Raw genomic sequence first — 16,488 nt, 5'->3', positions numbered from 1 at the left:
TTTAAAATGTTTCAAGTTTGGATTTAAGTAATGTAATGCTTTCCCACTTAATACAGTTTTTGTTAATTCAAATGTCTCTAAATTTTTAGCTTTTTCGAGCACCTGGGCTAGTTCTGGCTCTATCGGTGGTTGTGACTTTCCAAACGCTATATGTACCACTTGGTTTGCCCCTTCGACAAGGTTCCTAAGTGACGTTGGCCTTATGGTCGCTGCTGTAAAATCTAAATATGTAAGGTTCGGGCAAGTTTTTATTGCTATAACTATTATTTGTGGTTGTAGAAGTTTTGAAATACTCTCATCATCTACCACTATCGTTGTTATATGGTTTGCTGTTCTACGTAATAACCAATGTAATGCGCCCATAGTAACCGTCTTACCGTTCCACCCATGCGGCCAACGCCAATCAGTCACATCGAGACGCTTAATTTTACCATACGACGCTAAGGTCCCCTCTCGCCACCTTGTCGAGACTAATTCTAGTGCTACTCTATCCTGAAATTGTAAATACGTCGCAATCTTCGCAATACACTCCACCGGTAGGAGTACCTTATCCGAAAGGTCTAGGCCCGGAAACGCATTAAGGTCGATGCACATCTCACCGGCCGGCCGACCGGCCGTTTTTTCCCCGTTTATAAGCATTTTGGGGTCCGGGACAGCTATTAGAGAGGGTTCGAGAGGCTCGGAACAAAGGCACAGCGTGTCCTCTGCTACCAGAACCCCAGGGGTTCGCTGCCCAATGCTAGAGCCGGCCGGCTAGCCGGCTAGCATTCTCGACGAGAATGTTCGCAGGCTAGCCGGCCGGCTCGTAGCGTAGCAGTACGAAGACAGAATGAACATGCTGTATTTATTTAAAAAACTATCAACCAGAACTTTTCTGAGTTCCTCGTGGTAATAGATCTTGTTAAGGAATTTGAACGTTATAACAAACGAAATAACAATTTATTACCACGCTAACGAAAAAGAAAGAATATCATCTGACAATCTGTGCGGTGAAACAATTCGTCATTATTTATTTCAAAAGCTGTTAACTAGAACATTTCAGAGTCCCTCGTGGTAATAGATGGGGAATACTTTGTTAAGGAATTTGAGCGTTATTAGTTAAGTGATTTTACAGTTTTTTGGCATTAATATTAACATTTATTATAACTATATTTACATTGAACATATAACTAAACTTATAACTAAACTTATAACTAAAAACTTATAACTAAACGAAAATTAACAGAAATAACTAATCTAACGCATTATTAAAACTAATTTTACTTAATCTAAGCTAGATTCTAAACGCTTTTCCTCCAAAGCCATCACTATTTTCAAAATTTTCTTTTTTGCTATAATTTTTGATTTGTCATCTAACTTATTTAATGTTATTGCCATGCTTTTCAAAAACAAGTCTATATCACTTTGTGGCGGCTGTTGCAGTAGGTTCTTAAGTACTACGTTAGATTCGTCCATCGATTGGGCAATATCTGAAAAATCCGCCTGCTGCCTCCGTTTCTTCCGCGGAGGCTCCATCTCTTCTTCTTCTCCGTCCAAATTCATGGCGACAGCACAATGGGACGTGTCCTCCGTTGACTGGCTGCTGCTGCCCGCCTCGACCCCCGCCTGAAGACTCGACATCATTTCTCTCTCTTGAAAGTATGGAGTTAGGAACTCCAATAGATGCCCGTATTTTTGCTTTTTTAGCGGCGGGGTGTCTGCCGCCTGTCCGCTCCGCGTCGCGTTGCTGCGGGAGCGATACCTCCGGAACGAGTCCCGGATATTAAACCACCTGCTTTTGCACGTGTTAGCTGCAAACAGAAATATTTATTAATTACCCTTCTATCATTGTTTTACTGACAACGGAGTACCTTTTGAAGCACAGTTTCGGATCGATTTTGTTCAACAACGTTCATCAACAATTTTAAAAATACTAATAAAACATTTGAGATCCATTCACAGCTCACTAAAGATTGTAACATATTGAAGTGTGAACAAAATCCGTAACTGCGCTTCAAAAGGTACTGTTATTTCGCGTGGAATGACCGTCACGAATGTATAAACTAACAGAAAATGAAGTTGTATAGATAATAGTATGAATAAGGAGTATAAATAAAATTGTTATTAAAATGCTGAGAATACTGACCTGGTTGATTTAATTCCTCTCCTATCTCCCTCCATGCGATATTCTTGTACGTAGTATACATGTACCTCGGGTGTTTTAAATTATAGAGAAACTCTCTACACCTCACACACTCTATTAATTTTTCGTCCTGCATACTGAAACCGTGTTTTGACGTGTCCTGCTCTGCAGTCGAAACTAGCTGTGTCTCCTGCGGCGAACTTCTGTCATGAAGAAACCTCGGAATTGTCCTTTGCGTGGGGGTAAAAAGCGCGATCCGAAATATTATTTTCGGGTAAGAGCCGAGGGTCGCTGTGGGAACAGGTACAACCTGGCCTTGCTCGGGCTTTTTAATTGCTGGGGGTAGCATTTTTACATTCGTCGAAGAGGTCGGGGTCTACAAATTACTTTACAGTAAACAGATGTTGACCGACTGTGCCGACTTCCAGCTCAATAGTAATGATCTGTCATAAACCGCTCCATACAGAGCAGCGCCGCGGTGCCAAATGGCCAAAAAGCGGCAAAAAATCTGTGAAAACGAAACTATCCAACGAATTTGTTTGAAAATTTGTGGAGAGATTGCCACAGGTACAACGCTTATTTGGCAAAAAATTTTTTATAAAAAGATGTTAACATTAAGTAATATGGGCTAATCGAAAATCTCTGTTTTCTGCCTATTTTTTATTTATGGAAGCATACAACAAATCCTTTAATAGATTTCGGTCTGGAACTCATCGTTTTGGCAAGGTGTAATATTGATCTGACTTTGTGCAAAAAATCATGAGACCCTTCGAGACCCTTTCGCCACAATTTAAGTTTAAATATCAACCTTCAGAATTACCAAGAGTGAATCGTGCGGAAGTTACGATTATTTGATGTTCCAGGAGGAATTTTTTAGGAATATTTCTAAATTGTTCAGGATTCAAGCGTTGGAATTCGGCGGCTATTGTCTTGGCGGGCGACCGCTGTTTCATACGGTTTTTGTCTCGTATGTCAACACGCGGCAAGAACGCGTGTCGCTCTCATTGACCGAATTCCAACGCTTGAATCCTTCAAATCGAGACAAACAAGGATTATCCGATTCGGGAGCACCAATCACGGTGGTCCACATTCGATGGTCCTTGTTATTTAAGGCACCTGCGCGTGCCTTCTCGCTCGCTTTCGTCAATCGTCACGGTGTATTCTAATCGTACGCTAATAGTTCTCGCGCCCGTTCGCTGATCTCTCGCGCTCTCAAAATACTCGTTTGTATTTTTCTCGCGCTCTTTCGCGCCGCGTTACGAGCCTTATGCTTCGCGCCAAGATTTCCGTCGTCCGCGTCGAAGATTTCCGCCTCGCGACGGCACGTGTTTCGTGTCGTTCAAGATCTCCGCTTCGCGATCCGACGGCAGAAGTTGGCTCGCGCAAGATCTCCGCTCGTCCGCCGGCTCGCGCCTCTCACGGCGCATTGTAATTGCGAGTACTCTATTAAAAGTGCAGTTCCACCTTTAATCCTCGCTCTCTCTCTCTCTCTCTCTCTCTCTGTCTCAACCTCTCATTGACCCATCCTGTGGATTCGTTTGCGCGCTCAAATCTGAGTGGTCCCGGCAGCAGGCTGCTCCGACCGTCGGTCGACGCCGAAACAGTTATCAATGCACCCCATACCGTTTCTAAAGCCTGCCTGACTATCCGGTAATAGTCTTTTCCCTCTACCTCCTCTCTTAATCTCTCTGCCAATACTGCCGCATAAATTTTGTACGCCGTTTGTGTGAGCGTTTGGCCATTGAATAATAAATAATTTATTTCAGAGGCCATTTTGATTAACTCCGTACTCTAAGGTGTCGAAAAGGCTCCCGAAAAGGCTCCCAAAATGGCTCCGAAAAGGTCTCCAGGGAAGGCTCGTTGCAATATTACATACAATCGTGAAACTGACACTGTCAAGATTTATGAGGCTAACGAGAAATGATACATTTTTTTTTTTTTTCGTTCTATGAAAATTTTGATAATCTGATTTAACGATTATATTTCATGGAAGTAAAGTAACGCGTAAGGACCGGAAATGCACTGTTCAGGCATTATCCTAATCCTTTTTACTGGTAACAGATTGCAAACGAAAAACTGACAATGAGTGGATCACATTTTTGAAGAATCGTGTTGTTCTCACTTTTTTTGACAGTCAAAAGCCTACAGACTCTGTGACGTTTCACAAAATAAAACCCTTCGACTCCATATGTTTCGTACGGGTGCACGTTCCTCGCGTTGCAAGCGATCTTTCTTGAAATTTCCCACGGGTTTGACAACAGAACGTTAATTTAACACGTTCGCTACCAGTGTCACGGATATGTGAAGTCCACCATCTCGCAGTTTACTCAAAGATAGTCCAATTAATTTTATACACATTCTTATCTGCAGTGATAATAGACGGTATTGCATTCCACTACTTTCATCTGCTCAACTGTTTCAATATTTCACGAAGAAACTACGTTGCATTTCATAAAACATTTTAATCGCGATAAAACATTAAGCAACCGACAAAACATAGAACCCAGCTATTATAAAAATCGTTAGACCGAAATGAACAAATATTTCTAACTCAACGGTGTTACAAAAAAATATTTTTCATTAACCAATAAAACTAAAAATTCTAAAAATGACCGGAAAACGTCAAACACAATTCAGAGAATATATCTGTCCCAAAATTGCAAATTTCCTTGTACAATCGTTCTAACAAAAATCGTTAGACCGCCTATCAAACCCAAAATGAACAAATATTTTCGACCCACTCGAAAGTCTTTCTGCGAAGTTTATAAAATTGTATAAAAATTCTAAAAATTATTAAACGTCCAACACAATGCAGCGAAACCATAAAATCGCATGTATTCTTGTGTTTCTAACAAAAATCGTCATCAAAAATTCGAACTCGTCGAAGGTCTTGCCAGAATAAATTTTCCAGAGCCGAATGAAACCGTGCAAAAATTCAAGGAAAGTCCCCCAGAGATATCTACCGAAAAAATCGCACACTCCGTATCCTACAATGCCGCGAAAATCTAAACACAATCACTTCTCACTGGGACGCCTCTAAAATCGCTCGGGAGGCTATAATTTCCTGCGACCGTGGAACCGCGCGACGAAATCCGTGCCGACGACCATACAGCCTGCCGTACAACCGAGAAAACTCGTTTTCACGACGAATGGGGATCGGATTGTTTGCGGAAACTGGCAGAAAATTGGCGGTCGCGGAACGGTTCCGTGAGCGGATCCGGCGTTTTTCGCAAACGGAGTCGGCTCACCTGTTGGCACCGAGAAAAAGGTCCCCAAAGGTGTCGAAAAGGCTCCCGAAAAGGCTCCCAAAATGGCTCCGAAAAGGTCTCCAGGGAAGGCTCCCTCTTATTCCCGAGGTCCTCTTGATCTGACGAGACTCCGAACGAATTACGGTTGACTGCTCGACGACGCCGGGCACCACGACTTTGCGTCTACGCGGGAATGCCGATCAGAGGCATCGCGACGCTACCAGAACACGACAGGATCCCTGCGTGGGTGCTCACCACGCACCTCCCCTCTCCACAAGTTTCTCATGACAGGCAAGCTTGCCTCCCTTTTGCGCATACGCGCGATTCAGGATGGACATTCAATTCTTTTTCCCGTCTAACAAGGGAACATATTCAGATGCGAAAATCCGATTTTGATGAAACTTGTTACGTATGGAGACGTTTCTCCACGTTCATTTCGATTAGAAGTTCTAATCTCTTTTCTGAGAACGAAAAGCGTCCCAACAGGCCCCTTGTTTAATGACTGTACTCCGGCTGGACGCAGCTGGCACGAAGCATGATTCAGTAACAGCACCGTACGATTTCCTAATATGGAAATCTTCAAAACATCCCCTTCTGGAATGTTTTGTCAAGATAGTCTTTGATTATTGCCTGATATCCTAATCTAATAATTGAACGTTCCCACATGATACAATCTTACCGCTCGGATTGTATCAATTAAATTATATATAAGTTACGAGGCTTACTAATCTTAGATTCAATTCAACGAAGATTTCTCCAACCTAGTGGCTCCCCGATCTCGCATTGGGTGCGTCCACGAAAATTATACTATCCTAGCGGATCCCTGGTTTCGCATTGGGTTCTTCCGTATCCCAGCAGCTCCCTGGTCTCGCATCAGGTGCGTCTGCGTTTGACTCCAACCTCCCAGATGTTCCCTGATTTCGCATCAGGTGCGTCCTCGACGTCAACTATCCTAGCGGCTCCCCGATCTCGCATTGGGTGCGTCCGCGTACCTAACTAACAAATTGAAACCATATTCCTGGGGTAACAACCCCTCGCCGGCCTCTCGCGTTGCTCGCAGCCCTGGCTCGTAAATTATAATTGAAAAGATGTCCTTTGTTACTTACATTCTTACCCCCTTGAAGTAAGCACTACACGTTGGCTCTGAATCTGAGCTATCGATGCGTAGTATTACGTTAGTTTTACTACTCTTGTTTCCAATGATTCCAAGTGTTTCCAAATGTTTCCAATCCCATAGAATCCACCACGGATTCAGACGCGCTACAACACCATCCACCTGCCTTTCTGAAGTTACGGATGATCCATCGGTCAATTTCGTATGACCGGTTTCCATCTGGTGCGATGGCGATGAATCGGGCTGAACGTAGTCCCGGATCATCGCGATATCGCGTGCAGGAGAAATCTCCACTGCAATCAAAATTAGCATTGATGGTGTTCATCCACCCATCAAGAGGCGTGTGCTCCACACTCAATGCGCATAGTCCAGGAGCGACTCTAGATCGCTTCCTCTTTATTCCATGGTTCTGCATCATCTGTACGATGGAAGAACCGACGTTATTGCACGTCAAGACGGCCGCATTAACATTCGCCAAGTCTTCAGTGCTCTCAGTAGGTTGTGTCACCTCCCGATAGCCAACAAGACCTGGCACAACCTTCTTTTTCGTCATGGCCGACGTCATCTTATATTTTTCTTCCATGTTACGCATAACATGGCTAACTCGGGTCATCCATTCCCGGGAGAATTGGAGGCGTCCCTCCAAAGTGTCGGCGGTTGCGGGCGGAAAATATACCCCCGTAAGAACATTCCTTCCTTCCGGACTAAGATCTTCAATTGGTCCGTATCCTAGGAAGTTCGATGTTGGAACCATTTCCAAGCCCATCAGGTTTTCGGGCAATGGACGCCAGTTCCTATTCCTATCAAGAGTGGCTTCCACTCTTCTTCGCGTAACCATCGGGGCGACATAGCACTCATATGCATTATGGTTTTGTGCAGTTACTGGTACAAACGTGCCAGCATGGTTCCCCCTCCGCGGAATAGCAACGTCCGGAATGTTAACTCGGACGTGGTCACCAGCAATCGTGGTGACATGTGATATAAGGGAGAAGTATTCTCCAATCTGACTAGGTACCATGTAGTCAAGATATCGCCTTACATCTCCTTCTCCATATAGGGCTCCCTCTCGGTCTTCGTTTTGGGAGACGTCAATAATAGTTGCATTAAGCAACGTGTTGCAATAATGCAAGAATGCACAAAACGGCATCGTGTGTGTCAACCGTTCGTCAACGGTGAGTAAGTCTCGAAATGTCCGCTCAACAAGGAGCGGAAATGTCGAATAGTCAAGATTGTGACCCTACTGCTGGGTGATGGGCGTCAGTGGCCCCATTGACCCCACGGAGTACAAGTCCTCGACTACTTCAGGCGTTTGTTTCTGTGCCCGGAACATCTTCAAGTCCACCACGGACTCGGCATCTCTAGAAGAGGGTTGTTTATTTGCTGGTGTTCCAGCTCCCTCCTTCCAACGGTCGGAACGAGATTTGTTATGTTGCTGGCGGCTAGGAGTTACTCTTTTGCCTGCACCGACCGCAGCCTCATAACGATCTCTTACATTGACCTCATCTGCCCAGCTAAAGCCGGCAGATTGATTTTTGCGATCATTAAAGTCTCGCATACGCGCATAATCCACCATCCACCTGCCTGGGCTTCGGACACGGAAATAGCGGGGACAGCCCTCACGGCAGGGCAGGTCGCGCAGGTTGAAAGCATCACAATACGAAATGGGCTCTAAAAGATTTATTCCCTGTCAGATGTTACAAGGTACGCGGCCACATGGCCGCACCCTCGCTCTTTGTACAAGATTGGCGAATCGATGGAGGGATCGCAGCGCGTGGTAGTCGTACGATAAAATCTGCCGCGCGCGTGCGGTAGATCGGCACGGGTTAATGTTCTCGCCGAGACGAGAACTTCGCGGCGCGCGGATGGTCGGCGCAATTACAATGCGACTGTCGTGGTGTGGTTTCGGTTCCGACGGACGGCGAAATGCTCCGCGGAAGGTACGTGTTAAGATTTTCAAAGTGCCCGCACGTAAGACACCTGAACCGCGTGCGGTATTTTTTTGTTTTGTAACGTGTTGACCGCTGCCGCCTGATCGCCGAGCTCTCTCTGCTCTCGACCGCCGAACCATGAGCACGTGCGCGACCGGCAGTCTATTTACGTACAATTTACGTACAATTACATATTTCATTACTTGCATATTTGCACGTCCTGTCGTAATCATTGAGGTACGAAGGTTTGAGACTGTCCAATGGGTCAAAGTGTTGGGCGTTGAGTGGGTCGTGAACTTGGGCCTGGTGACGTGTTGCGAGGGTTGTTGTCCTGGTCTTATCGGGCCGTGACAGATGCGAGAGACAGAGTGCAAGCGAGACGAATGCAAGAAGGTGAAAGAGTATATAAGGCGTGGAAGTTCGACGAGAGGGGTAGTCGCAGTCAATCAGAAAGAAAGTATATTACGGTGCGTTTTAAGAGAGCGAGCGTTTACCTACTAGCTGAAATATACTAATATAATCAGTAAAGCGTTATTTAAAATCAACCACCCCATTCCTCGAGAATCTTGCATAATGTATCGGACAGCGAGTTAGACGCTAGATGTTGTTGCTTTGCCGGTTTTCGAGAGTCTCTTCTTTCCTGGCGGGGGGTTGATTTCTCGAAATTCGATTGGCGGAATATTTTTTGGAAGACGCTCCTTGTGGGGGTGGACTAACGCTGGGAATTGCCCGATTCGTCAGCGCAGGTAGTTGACGGTTACGGCAATAAAACAATTTTGGACGTCCCGAAGTTTATTCCGTGTTCATAAAATGCCCAACCGTTTTTTCGGCAGACGCATTTCCGAAGGTGGTACAAATGATGGTTTTTATGGCGTTTTACTGTAAATTCAATTGTACCCCTCACATTTCGAAAAGACTCAATTGGACCCCTCCGATAGGGGAGGGGTCCAAAGTCTTATCGAAGAAAAAGTTTGTATAAAACCCAAAAAGTTACGTACCTTCATCGCGTAGAATAGCTCCGCTTTCGTCCGCTACAGACCGTAGACCAAAATCTTGAATTTTGAATTAAATTCGCAGATTAGTAGTTCTTCTTCCGACGGCTTACGCAAGACTAGGACGGCATTTTCCCTACCCTACTTGAAGAGTAGCCTATTTGAAGACTTCTACCCTATTTGAAGACTTCTACCCTATTTGAAGACTTCAAATTCTGCCTTCGTGTTTTTAAATATGAATTAATTGTTACGTCCCAGATGGGGCTGTTTATAGTTTTCCGGGGATAAGGCGCAGTTTTGAACCTACCTGCGTTCACCGGCTTTGGTTCGGGAGATTGAGGGCTGGTTAAATAAATTGTACCTTAAATTTTATATAAAAACGGCAAAGGTTTGGTTTATTTAGAGTCTGGTTCTGAATCAGATTATACAAGGATGAATTCTCATAGCGCATAAGCTAGAGCACTTATAAACAGTTCGCTTAATAGTACGTTTAAATTACCGAGTCGTTGGTAGGCGCTCGCAAGTCGTGGTTGTGGAGTTTTTGGGCGCTCGCTGGTTGTAGCCGCTGGACGCTGGGACACACGCGGACACTTCACGCAACGGGGTTTCGAAATTCGGCGACACTATCTTACTGCCGGCGCGACGCGTGTGTGGTACAAGGGTCTGTCAACGGAACTGAGCAGTAGCACTGATTTTGAACTGAGTGAATCCGAATTGAAGACCTGGTTTCCTTTTTATAGTGTGGGCGGTCCTTTGTTTTCTTGAAGTGCTGATTTAGGCGTTTCTGCTTCCCGATCTTCTCGATGTTTCTTGCTTCGTCAGCTGTGTGTTGCCAAGATGAAGTCGTCGTCTTTTCTTATGGTTCGGCGTAATTTGATATTTTCCTCTTTTGCGTCTAATTTGTAATCTGGTCTTCATCTGCGTGTCTTGCAGGAAGATAAGTCGGCGTATTTTTAACCGCGTCGGCTTGTCACGTATATTTCGATTTTATTTTGTTTTCCCGTGTGATAATACTAATGGTCCTTGTTTAGGCGTTTATCGGCGAACCGCCGGACGTGACCGCCGGAATACTCACACTGGAATATGTGAACCGAGTTTTGGGCTGGGCCTGGTCGGAACAGAAAATGAGACGACTCACCGTTGGTTTTGCGGTAGTCTTTTTATTAGTTTTTCCGCGCCTGCGGTAGGAACACCTTGGCCTCTCGGGAGGCCTCGAAAGACGAATTAACATGTGTTTCGTGGAGGCTGGTGGAGTTGAGTGAGGAGACGGCGAGATGGGTGCCACGTGGATATGAAAAAAGTCACTGGGTGGTGCGAAAAATGACCAGGTTTATTTTGATATCGTCTGATCGCGAGACTTGGCGGACACCAAGCACTCGCGTAACAATAATCTTAGGATCGCCGGTACAATGTTAAACGAGCGGTTAATTTCACGAACGGCCGACACTCTACCGATTGCTCGGGATACGAAAAACGAAGGTGTGAACGATTCACGATCCGGAAAGCGAGAGAGCGATCGACCTCGCGACGAGTATCGAGCGTCGATTCTCCTTTGGTGGAGGTTTCCAAAAAACGTGACCTAAACAGTCGTCTTCGCTGGAGGTCCCCGTGGTCTATTGTTCCGCGGAGTCGGCGAGAGCAGTGGTGCTCATCGTCGTCGTGGTGTCGCTTGACGACCGCGTCTGTTGCGGCGACGGCACCGAACAGTCCTAATTCCTTTACTAAATGCATGAATCGCGATTTACATAGTGCTTTCGTAAAAATGTCAGCTAACTGCTTATCGGTCTTAACATATTCTTAACATATTCTACGTCAATTTCGCTTTTATTATGTAGATCACGTATGAAATGATATTTTACATCGATATGTTTACTTCTCTGGTGAAACTCTGGATTTTTGATTAATTTGATCGCACTCGTATTATCTACTAATAACGTGTATTGTACATTAATTTCACATTCACTGAACAATTTCTTTAGCCACACAATCTCTTTAACGGCTGATGCTGCGCTAACATACTCAGCTTCTGTCGTAGACAATGATACACATTGCTGTCTCTTACTCTGCCATGAGATGGCTGCATTCGCGTATTGACATACGATACCCGACCTTGATTTACGCGTCTCCTTGTCTCCCGCATAATCTGCGTCACTATATACCTTAAAATTACCGCCTTTAGTATAAAATAATCCTAAGTCTAACGTACCCTTGAGGTACCTCATTATTCGCTTGACGAGTAGCCAATGTCCTTCGCTTGGTTTTTCTAGAGCTCTCGAAGCAATGTTTACGGCATAGCTTATATCGGGCCGGCTAAATACTTGAAGATACATAAGGCTACCTACGGCCTCCCTATAGGGCGCTTTACAATTGTTTCCTTCTGAATTACCTGCATCCCAACTTGCCTCCATTGGAGAACAGACACTATTTGCTTCGTTTAAATTAAATTTTTGTAAAATGCTTTCAATATATTTTGTCTGGTGTACAAATATAGAACCATCCTTTAATCTGACAATTTCTCCGCCTAAGAAATTCGTTACTTCTTTTGTGGTAGTTATTTTAAATTCCTTCGCTAATTCAGTAAAGAATTGATATATTAAGAAATTCTGCGTAGCTGCTAAAAGCCCATCATCAACATAAATAACTAAATACATTTTTCGGTCACCAGTGTGACGACTACGCGAACTCCCGGAAGGGCATAAGCCTAAACCGAGAGAGCGGGATCTCTCTAATCGTCCAGATTTACTACCCACTGTTCCGCTGCTCTCCCGACGGTTCAAGCATAAAGGAACAGGAGGATTTGAATGACAAACTATGGGTTCGAGTAGATGAACGAACTATGTATGAATATATTTACGCAAATGCGGAGCGAAAACAATCGAGTGAAATCGGTTAGCATAACCCGCACGGCTGTATAGGGACCGGCAAGGCAACAGTTTAGCAATATATCACACATGAATATAAACAATATAAAAACACAACGAAAACCACTCACCAATACAATATCTCTCTCCACACAATACAACGGTGGAAATAACTCGCAAAGAGAGAATACAATATGCCGTTGAGTAATGTATCTAAAAGCTAAAATTAAAACGGTTAACTCGTTAAACACTCCGCCACGCGAATAACGATACCGCGGGGCTAACGAGCTACCGTAAAACTGATACTGAACTAAAACTACGAGCACAACGCGCTCGGCAAGACGAGTTAATGTTTAAAACAAATTACAACTACTTAACGAGAGATCTAGGACTTTCCGCCCGGGCGCTATTGAAACCCTAAGACGAAACTCTGCCTAAGGGTCTCTTCATACTTGCCGGGACCGGAGGGTTTTACGTAAGGACTGTAGGTCCAAATGCCGTGTTGCCGATTATCTGTCGTAAAACGGGCGCCGTCGTCCCGGCGTTAGAGCAATCCCACCGGCCGCCGTTGCCCGTCGGCTGAGCAAGCGGCTGATCATTACCAGATGCCCTTTCGAGACCGCGTTGACAGTTCCCTGCTGTGCGTGGCACAAAAAAAAAAGGTTTCTCGGGGCTCTACAGCTCCTTAGGTAAACTATCGGTATCCCTCCTCTACAACATTATGGAAATAGGAACCGTTCCTGCCTCTTCGTGAAACAGCATCACACATCCTTATATATTAACCTAAATTGTACATATATTGTAAAAACGAGAATAGTTGTTTTTTTTAAGGAAGTATCCACGTTAGGAAGGGGATCATGCCTTGTGAATTCGATCATTTTTGGGGGACTATGTCTCGAATTTTGATGACATTGAAATATGTTGTGGTCCAAGTGAAAGTGGAAGAAATCCTCAGGACTCAATCACATGATAATTTGTAGAATAAGAAGAATTAATTCCACATAAATTGCATCGTTTTGTCTTACGACACGAAAAAATGTACATGGAAAACTTCTGAATTCTTGTCCATAATGACTTAAAGATGATTAGATGCAAGGTTCCCAGGCAGGAATGCGATGGCGTATCTATATCTTGTCCAATGAGACGAGACAGTAGACGTAAACATAGGCGCTCGAGTGCGACAGAGTTGAAGTTACCCTTGCAAGACGATTAGCAAAGGACGCACGTTGGGTGCTTCACTGCCTCGGTCTCGTTGGACAGAGCATAGGTACGAATGCGCGGCCGATTGGATCAGAGTGCAAGGGACAGGCCTCGTTTCACACGTACTTTCGGCTATAGTCGAGATATTGGCTACAGCGGTCACATATACTATGTAGCGTGTGACGTCGAAGCCAAGATACTGGGTCTGCGGGCGCGGCGGAGATGAGCATAGGCAGATCTAACGATAGACTCCCCAAAAATGGTGGCACTGAAAGAATGGCGACATTAAAATGGTTTTTTTTTGGGTTGCGTCGTAAGACCTTACGTACGACGCGACAAGCACGCGACCAAGGCCAGGTATAAATCGATAATAAATCGATAATAAATCAAAAATCCTTCCGATTGTACCCAGCACTTTCGTAATTTTTAAGCCAGCCGAATGCAGCACATGCTGAACCTTGTACACCGTTAGCGTACTAAGATTTACAACCGTAGATGCTTGCGAACCAAATGTTATACGTATATTTCAACTTTTCCAATTTTCCACTATTTCCACCAGCTTTCGAACACACCTTGCAACCAATGAATTCTAATCATTTTAAACTTGTTCTCCGGAGTTTTGACTTGTAATCACTTATAAGATATAAGATATAATTTAAGTATGCTAAAATTGATTTGTGAAGCTGATTTTCATCGTTCCATCGTTAAATTAGATTATAGTTTGAACCATTACTTCTAAACATTACAACTCAGATGAACAATATTCTTTTCTCTACTTCGAACATGGATTGTGTGGGGATGCTGTCGTGGCACCGACGGCGGATGCCTCTCTTATGTCTCTCTTCCTTTCTTCTTCCCACGGTGGTTGAAACATCTTCTCCTCGGTCCTCCATGGTCGAAATATCCTCTCTTCTGCCATCCGCGGTTGAAACGAATTTTCTTTAGCCCTCGCATATAATTCATACGTCGTTGACAAGAATTTCCCATACGACGACACCCCCTCGAACGCCTCTAACAATGGTCTCCTCGACCTTCATCGCGATGCATTCGGGTTTTGAGTGGAACCACTCGCACGCTTTTCCTTTCAAACGCGACGAAATAACCAGCCTCATTGTTTCAGTAAACGCACTTGTTTTTCCCACATTTCGTATGTTTCGACATTGCCATCGAAATAATTTAGCATCTCCGTCACCATCGACGCAGTCACACGCGGTGTTATTCCATGTTGCGTTATCGGACGAGATGTAGCAGCTGCCCCATCATCGCCGCCGATTCTTAATTGTTGCATTATGGGAATGTCTGCAGCCCATTCATATGAAATCACCAACTTTAAACGATTTTTGAGTACCGCAAGTGATTTTGAAACATTTGGAATTTTCCAAACGTAATTGGTGCAATTGATGGGAAACACATACGCTTGAAATGTCCAAGGACAATGTATTATAATTACAACCATTCTTTTCAATTGTTCTACAAGCTGTTGCAGATGCTCGTGGAAAATTTATTATGGTGGAAATTGGGGGATACGGAAAGCAATGTGATGCTGGCACTTTTCGGTCATCAAAACTCTTTCATGTAAGGGATAAATGAAATTTAAATATTCCTCGAGATTCGCTATTCAGCAAGAACGTCAGATCCAATATCCTTTATATTATCACGTCGCTTATTTTTCCGGGCCTCCAAAGGAGGGATGTCACACGAAATCGTGGAATCTAATTGGAAGTCTCCGAGGGCACGATCGCAAAGGCTGGATTAGCTCGGAAAGGGTGCAGGATTCTACGTGGGATCGGACGGGACGTTCCCCTCGGCGGGAAGGGACCTCTCAAAGAATGTGAAACAGCTTTCCGAAGATCGAAGATGTTTATTAGCAAATTCGTTGAGAGGCCGATTAACGAGCCGGCAGCGAATCATTCGAGCGAAGCACGTCGTTACAGGATTCGACGAACACGGCAGATAACCGGCACGCTCGCGTTTTTCGGAAGACCCGCCTCTCTATCTTTCCGCGTGGAAATCGATATTTCGCTGACTGGACGAGCGAGGGAACGCGGTCCTCGGATTTCTCTACCGGTTTCCGATGGTATACGCGATTTTACAGAAATTCGTCGGACTTTCCAGACTGTGTACTACCCGTACGATAAGATACTCTCGGCACGAAATAGCGCGGGCATCGCGAAAACTCTTGCTTGTCGCTCTCACCAGAGAAATGTCATGCTATAAGCGCGAAAAAGCCGTTCGAGCGGCACACAAAGGAAACTATAACACGATCGGACCCGCCTCAAACGCCACTCGAGCCACCACGCGAAGTTTTGGGGGGCTCGAGGTCGCGGATGTGAGGCGTCCCCCACTCTCCTTATCCTTTCTTCCCCCAATCGCTGTCGCGTGCTCTATTGTGGCTACGCAGGGACGCACCTCAACGGGAGGGCCCCTGTCCACCTCATCTCCCGATTTCCCTAACGACCGCGTTTCCGCGACCGGGAATGTCCAACGCGGGACGTTAAGCCTGTTTTCTTCTGGGTACCCTTGATCCCTCGTCGGCGCTTCCGCGTTGCTTGGCCCGGGCTCGGGATCCTTATCGTTCCTCCTCGGGGAGATTTCCAATGATTCAGGCAAAGCGGGTGTCCCCAAGTCGCGGCAGCAGAGGATGTTGATTGAAGAAAATGCATCCGGGCCCTCTGGGCCCGGGTTACGGTTCTGAAACTTTTCGTCGCGAGATTGTCAATACATAGTACTTCATGCGTAATGTGGAATCCTATTGATACGGGTGTCGCCTTAACGCGCCACGCGCAGTTACGCGCGAACCGAAATGTACTCTTTTCGCCGACTTCTGCTTTGAGGGTTATAATCTTCACATTCAACGACTCTCATTAATATTCGGATACTCTTAATCTCTTGCACTACTTACATCGAGTCAGACTCGTTATAGGGATCTCGAACAGATTATTTCGTCGTCGATGTATAATCATTGCAGAATATACAGGGTGTACCAAAATGTACTTCCTTGAAAGAGGAGATTCCCAAGGTCA

At 45.0% G+C, this 16,488-nt stretch overlaps 1 long non-coding RNA gene across 1 annotated transcript in view; it reads left to right on the top strand.

The window, feature by feature from the left end:
- Nucleotides 1-15,214, top strand: part of LOC143364273 (uncharacterized) — a 50,139-nt gene extending 34,925 nt beyond the window's left edge. Inside the window, exons 2-3 of the long non-coding RNA XR_013084062.1 lie at nucleotides 14,943-15,040; nucleotides 15,151-15,214. This is a non-coding gene — a long non-coding RNA (uncharacterized LOC143364273). The remainder of the gene's footprint in view (nucleotides 1-14,942; nucleotides 15,041-15,150) is intronic.
- The last annotated feature ends 1,274 nt before the right edge of the window (nucleotides 15,215-16,488 follow it).

The sequence above is a fragment of the Halictus rubicundus genome, unplaced genomic scaffold, assembly GCF_050948215.1.
Source record: "Halictus rubicundus isolate RS-2024b unplaced genomic scaffold, iyHalRubi1_principal scaffold0396, whole genome shotgun sequence".
NCBI lineage: Eukaryota > Metazoa > Arthropoda > Insecta > Hymenoptera > Halictidae > Halictus > Halictus rubicundus.
The sequence above is the reverse complement of the archived record's forward strand: the minus strand, read 5'-3'. Positions and strand labels throughout refer to the sequence as shown.